General features: G+C 35.4%; 1 protein-coding gene across 13 annotated transcripts in view; it reads right to left on the reverse strand.

Annotated features, from left to right (window-relative positions):
• The window catches only part of TMEM232 (transmembrane protein 232), a 210,865-nt gene that overhangs the window by 202,006 nt on the left and 1,326 nt on the right, over positions 1-7,533 (reverse strand). For 6 of the 13 annotated variants that reach the window (XM_042991116.1, XM_042991150.1, XM_042991144.1 and 3 more), the window contains exons 1-2: positions 5,268-5,336; positions 379-591 (exon numbers count right to left, since the gene is read on the reverse strand). The gene's annotated coding sequence lies outside the window, so the exon portion shown is untranslated. The other 7 variants (XM_015542903.2, XM_042991086.1, XM_042991076.1 and 4 more) reach the window with 4 other exon arrangements.

Raw genomic sequence — 7,533 nt, forward strand, 5'->3', positions numbered from 1 at the left:
CGGACACACAAACCCAGTCCAGAGAAAATATCCTATGAGTTTTCCCATTGATACCAGGGGAACTTACCACATCTCCTTTAGTCTCCCAGCCAAAAAAAAAAAGCCATTTCCCTGTCAAAAGGCCTGGTGGCTGACTCCCCACCTTCACCCTTCCTGCCCTCGAGGGAGTTTCCCCGGTACTGCTTAGATTCTTAGGCAGGCGGGGATGGTGAGCCTGGGCTAGGGGCGCGAGTAGCAGAGGCTGTTTCCTACAGCCAGAGCTATGGTATCTTAGAACGACGCTCCGCGCTCCCATTTTGGTGTCTTTATGGGGTTCCCGGCTGCCCTCATGGTGGACGTGGCAACTTTAGTTCTCATGTCATCAGAAGCGGGACTCACCGTGGTGCTCGGGATCGCTGGGGATCGAGACTAGTTGCTAAGGACGCTGTGGAATTCACTTTTAGAGCCGGAAGTATGCTCTTTTAGCTGCTGACCAGGGCTTAGCCAATTAGGACCTATAAATGCAATTCCACATTCTTTTCCCCTCCTTCACCACGTTTGTGTTTAGTTTCCAACGAATAGATGCAATGATGCGTGAAAGACTTTTGTTAGCTGTAAAATACAATGATAAAGCACATGGTAATGATTCGTTTTAAATACTGTATGCTGGATATGCAGCCAGTAGCTGCAGTGAGAAGAGGTTTGGCAGTGCTCCTGGGTCTCCTCAACATTTATCTTCCTCCTCCCAAATCTGGCCCAATGCCCCCCATCTACATGAAAAAAATAAAGTAAATAAAAACAGCATGATTGCTGTATAAGGGTACGTTAGAAGGTTATGTCTTCTAGTCAAACTGTTGTTCCTAAGCGCCTTTTATATAGAAAACCTAAATCTGCTAATGTCCTCTTTATTTCGGATAGTGGGTAAACAAAGCATCCAGGGTGTTTTGTATGTACTAAGCACAAGAGGGCGAATTTAAATACAAAAGAATGATTAATTTTTAAAGATAGGATACAATAAAATTAATTTGAATCCTTATAAGATTCCCACCTACCAATGGATGAGGAACTTCAAATATTCTACAAATGTTCACAGGTGTTTCACTATGTGGAAGAGCAATTCTGATTAAACTCAAAGCTAATATGCAGGTATTGTCCTGGTGAAATAACTGCCTAAAAAAATTAAAACTTCATAAAAACTTTAAAAAATTAAAAAATCAAAAACTTCAAAAGAGAATGTAACTGATGTAAACTTGAAATACATCAATCCTGATTTATTTCTGTTCATAATAAGCACCAAATACGTTTTTTGATTTTTTAGTACATTTTGATATTTAAAACAGAAAATATTGGTCCAAACCCATAGAATGTACAACACCAACAGTGAACTTTAACATAAACCACAGACTTTTGGATGATTATGATGTGTCAGTCCAAGTTTGCCAACTGTAACAAATTACTACTCCAGTTGAGGATGTTGATAATCGGGGAGGCTTTGCATGTGTTGAGGACAGGGAGTATATGGAATCTCTGTACCTTCCTCTTAATTTTGGCATGAACCTAAAACTGCTTGAAAAATAATAAAGACTTTTTAAAAAATTAATTATAGGGGCACCTGGGTGGCTCAGTCGATTAAGCGGCTGACTTCGGCTCAGGTCATGATCTCACAGTTGGTGAGTTCCAGCCCTTCATCCAGCTCTGTGCTGAGAGTTCAGAGCCTGAAGCCTGCTTGGATTCTGTGTCTCCTATCTCTGTCCCTCCCCCACCTGTCTCTCTCTGTCTCTCAAAAATAAATAAATGTAAAAAAAATTTTTTAATTAATTCTAAAAAATGATAAAGTTTAAGAAATTACAGTATCAGATCCCAGGCTTCTCTGAAACACATTCCTCCTAATAGATCAGTAAGTTGAGGGCAAGAATAAAAGTAAAATTGAGAAATACTGTAAAAGACACATCTTAGAAAGCAGATCGTAGAGTCCCAGCCCACATAGAATGTGTTCTAAAAACAGAGAACAAAGATATAAATTATAATAAAGTATAGCAGGGAAAAATCTTTTGATGAAAAAAATAGTTGAGATAGCAAATTAAGAATGCTTACCACATTCCTGCCATAGCAACATATTTCTTGATATGAGACAAAGGAAATAAAAGCAAAAAGAAACTATTGGGACTTCATCAAAATAAGTTTCTGCACAGTAAAAGAAACAATCAACAAAACTAAAAGAAAATCTACTACATGGGAGAAGACATTTGTAAATGACATAGCCAATAAAAGATTAGTATCTGAAATACATAAAGAACTTATACAACTCAACACTGAAAAAATAATGCAGTTAAAAATCAGCAAAAGATATGAACAGACATTTCTCCAAAGAAGACATCCACATGACCAACAGACACTTGAAAAGATGCTCAACGTCACTCATCATCAGGGATATGCAAATCAAAACCACAATGAGATATCACCTCATACCTGTCAGAATGGCTAAACTCAAGAACACAAAAAAACAACTAGTGTTGGCAAAGATGGGGAAAAAAAGGAAAGTCCTTGCACTGTCGGTGGGAATGCAAACTAGGTGCAGTCACTGTGGAAAACAGTATAGAGGTTCCTCAAAAAATTAAACATAATACTACAATATGATCCAGTAATTCCACTAGTGTGTATTTACCCAAAGAATATGAAAATACCAATTTGAAAAGATATATGCACTACATGTTTATAGGATCATTATATAGAATAGTCAAGATATGGAAGCAGCCCAAGTGTCCATGAACAGATGAATGGATAAAGATACACACACACACACACACACACACACACACACACACACACACGGGAATATTACTCAGCCATAAAAAAGAATGAGATCTTGCCATTTGCAATAACATGGACGGGTCTAGTGTATACAATGCAAGTGAAATAAGTCAGTCAGAGAAAGGCAAACATCATGTCATTTCACTCATATGTAGAATTTAAGAAACAAATGAACAAGGGAAAAAGAGACAAACAAAAAAACAGACTCCTAAATATAGAGAACAAACTGATGGTTACCAGAGGGGAGATAAATGGGAAGATGGGTGAAATAAGAAAAAAAAAGTGCTTACCATATTCAAAATAAAATAAATATGGAAAAACTGCAATTTGATGGGGTTTTTTTGTATTTCATGAGATCTAGGAAAAATATTAAAAGCATTAAAAATACAAACTACTAAACACATTACTCACAAAAAATAAAAGCTTGGATAAAAATTCTTCTTCAAATATAAAAATCAGTTGATTCTGCAGAGCATTCAGGAAAAAAAAAGTAGCTACTCATGAATTCTATAGGGAAGACAACTAAAGGACATGTTTATATAAGGGAGATTCCACAAATTCTTCCCTTCCTCCTCCTCCACTTTAAGATTAAACTACTCAAACCACTCAAAGAACACATCACCCAAACATTAATCAAAGTTAAGAACTCAAAAATGCAGAAGTTATGACTGGAAAAAAACTGATGTTGAGCTCTGAAACCAGATATACCTAAACAATAAATTTTCCCTTGGCCACAAAATGAAATCACAAAAAAAATTTTGAAAGAGATTTGTTTATAGCTTCTGTAATCCAAGTTAAAGTATTGAAGTGCAAGAAAGGAGTAGGGACGCTTCTGTTTTCATAAAGAAGTGTAAAATAAAGATGTTACACTATTGTGGGGTGGAGGAATTCAGTAAGATTCTCAAAGCAGATTGTAAACTAAATGTTGGATCTCAACAAATAGAAATATATAATATGTTTTTGAAACAGAACATTGATTGGCATAAATATAGACCTAAGCAAATGAAATCATTGAACCACTGAAGGAAATATTTTAAGAATATGAAAAAAATCTAACATCTTAAAGTTAACCATAAAAATTTTGTGAGTACACTTTGAATCCCAAAATGTGTGTGTGTGTGTGTGTCTGTGTGTGTTTAGAAGAATGAGGGTGAAGAATTAAATGTTTTTTAAAGTTCATTTGGAAGACTAAATGGCAGATTAGCCAAGAAAATTATCAAAAAGAAGCAAGTATAGGAGGATGTGGCTTATTACATATTAAAATTTATTTGGAAAACTTTTTCTTGGTCCCTATATGCATGAGAAATAAATATTTTCAATATCTTCAAATTCCATCCTTGAGACAATATATAGCTGCATCTTAGTACCTAATACAGTGACTTGCATATATTAGTGCTTAATAAATATTGCTGGGTGAATTCCTGCATAGATGATTTTCATTTTATCCTGTGAGCTAAATTCATTCATTATAAGAGTCTCTGAGTAAAATATTGATATAAATGAATGACCTGCTTTTTTTGTACTTTCATTGAGCAGGTAATATATTTTGTGCCAGTTCTTGGAAAACTGTCAAAATAATCTGTTATTCTTCATTTCTTTTTTATTATTATTATTTTTAGTGGTTTCAGGAGTAGAATTTAGTTATTCATCACTTACATATTACACCCAGTACTCATCCCACGTGCCCTCCTTAACACCCATTACCCATTTAGCTGGCTCCTTCAGCAATCCTCTGTTTGTTCTCTGTATCTAAGAGTCTTTTACGGTTTGCCTCCCTCTCTGTTTTTATCTTACTTTTCCTTCCCTTCCCCATGTTCATCTGTTTGGTTTCTTAAATTCCACATGTGAGCGAAACCATACGTTTGTCTTTCTCTGACTGACTTATTTCCCTTAACATAATACATTCTACTTCCAACCACATTCTTGCAAATGGCAAGATTTCATTCTTTTAAATGTTTACAGCAGCATTTAGCCAAATTATGGAAAGAGTCCAAATGTCCATGACTGATGAATGAATAAAGAAGATGTATATATACACAGTGGACTATTACTCGGTGATCAAAAAGAATGCTACTCTTCATTTTTATTTCAACTTTAACTGAATGGCTAGACTTTTAAAAATATTTAAGAAACTATTTTATGATTATAAATATTTCTATCATGTGATTCTTTTCAAAGCAAACAAATCCTTCAAATCTATTTTGGGGGACAACTGGATGGCTCAGTTGGTTGAGCATCTGACTCTTGATTTTGGCTCAGGTCACGATCCCAGGGATGCAGGATACAGCCCCACATCTCTCTCTCTCTCTCTCTCTCTCTCTCTCTCTCCCTCTCTCTCCTTCTCCTTCCCCACCCAAATTAAGTAAATAAGCACCATAATTTTGTGGAATTTTTCCTGATTAGTAAATTTGTATGCCTCTATAAATCATTATTATGTAACAGTTTAATTGTAGTTATTTAAAAATATGAACACAAACTATTAGGTAATCCTTCCTCCAGAAGATGGAGCCAAATTCCTTCCACTTCAGTGTGGGGTGGGTTTAGTGACTCACTCCTAGAGATTAGAATGTGACAGAAGTGATGAAGTGGGGTTAGGTCATAAAGACAGTGTAGAATCCTCCTTGCTCTCTCTCAAAGCCAACTCTCACATTAGAAGGACACTCCAAGACTTCTATGGAGAGCTCCATGTGGCAAGGAATTTAGACCTCCTGACAGCAAACCAGCAAAAAAAGAGGCATTCTTTCCACAGTTAGCTGAGTGAGATATTTTGGAAGTGAATCCTCTAGTCCCAGTCAAGCCCAGTTAAGTCTAAATAACTGTACCTCAAACTGGAGTTTTGACAGCAATTTCATGAGAGACTCAGCTCGATCCACCAGTGGATGCCTGAAACTGCAGATAGTACCAAACCCCATATATGCTATTTTTTACTATACATACATATCTATGATAAAGTTTAATTTATAAATTAGGCACAGTAATGAATAATAACAGAACAATTATAATGAGAAACTATAATAAAATTTTGTGAATATAGTCTCTCTCTTTCTCTCTCTCTCAAAATATCTTACTGTCCAGTACTCATCCTTCTTCTTCTTCTTCTTGTGAGGATGCAAGATAATAAAATGCCTACATGATAGAAAGTGAGATAAATGACACAGGCATTGTGACGTAGCATTAGGCAACTATTGGTCTTCTGACTATCCTTGTGAAGGAGAATCATCTGCTTCCAGCCTGCAGTTTCCTGTTGGAAACTGAAAAGCACAGGAAACTGAAACCTGGGAAAGTGAAACCATAGATTAGAGGGCACTACACTGCTTTCAGTGGTCTGCTACTAGAGGAGGCTTCCACATTTACCCCATCCAGAACTCGGGTTTGTCCTTCTAAAATATCATTAAGGTCGCCTCATTATGCTCTTAAAAGATCTAAGTTCTTGTCCATCTCCAACAAAGTCCTGCCAAATCTGTCCCCTACCCTTTCAGCTCTCAGTGAGCCCTTGCACGTTGACTACCTACCTAGCTCGTCATCAGCACTTTAGACTTCATCCTGCCTTGAAAATCTTTCTTCCAAATATTCACACATGGTTCATTCCTTCACTTCATTTACGTCTGTTTAAAGATCATTTCCTCAAAGAGGACGTCCTTGACCAAACAATCTAAAAATGCTGCCTCTATCACTTGCTCGATTTTATTAAATATATATAATACATGTCAATGACATTGCATTATATGTTTGTTTCATTATTTGACATACTTATTTATTATTTATCACCTAACTAGAATGTGAGTTCTAACAACGCAAGGACTTTGACTTATTTATCATTTTAACTTCATTGCTTAGTACAGTAACTATAACCAGGATGGGTGCTCAGTAAATATATTTTGCTTAAAGGATCATATAGATGAATCATTTTAATTAATAAGTAATGGATAATAATTACTTGATATTTAGTATCCTGTTTTATCCAATTTTTCCTGTTATGAGCAATTATGTCATAAATATGTGCATAAGTAAATGTATACACCTTATATTTGTTTCCTAAGAGTTAGGAAACAAAAGAGATGATTATTTTCATGGCTTTTTAATACATATTGCCAAGCAGCCCTCCAGGAAAAAGCTGTTATGTTTCATGCCACTCCAGAAATGAATGACAGCTACTTTCTTTTCACATTGCATGACAATGTACATTTTCCCTTTTAAACACTGTCATTTAAATAGGGGTAAGATAGTTATTAAATTTTCCTTTCTTCAATTACTAAAGGGCAGACTTTTTTTTCATATAACTATTATCCATTTGTATTTTTTTACGACTTGCCTTGTCATGTTCTTCGCTTAAATTTCTATTGAATTACCTTTACTCGTGGTAAGTGCTCTTTTTTACAATAAAGTGACAAATTGTCTTGATAATGTTAAAATGTAATTTTGTCCAGTTTGTGATTTTTCTTTTAATTCTGGTTACTATGTTTCTCCTTTTTTATTTGCATATAGAAAAATTAAATTTTTTGTGGTCATATTGATGTCTTTCCCTACATGGTTTTTGACTTTGCTGTCACTTTTAGAAAGTTTACCAATATTGTTGGAAAAAATAATCACCTATTGTTTTCTCCCAATATTCAATCTTTTTAAAAATAAAGAAAAAAATATGATACATTGCAGCTGGAATTTACGTGGGAGGTGAGCTGTGAGGTGGGGCTATTATTGTTCCTTCCCCTCAACTGGCTGGCTACCCAGCTATCCTTTTACCAA

The sequence above is a fragment of the Panthera tigris genome, chromosome A1, assembly GCF_018350195.1.
Source record: "Panthera tigris isolate Pti1 chromosome A1, P.tigris_Pti1_mat1.1, whole genome shotgun sequence".
Lineage (NCBI taxonomy): Eukaryota > Metazoa > Chordata > Mammalia > Carnivora > Felidae > Panthera > Panthera tigris.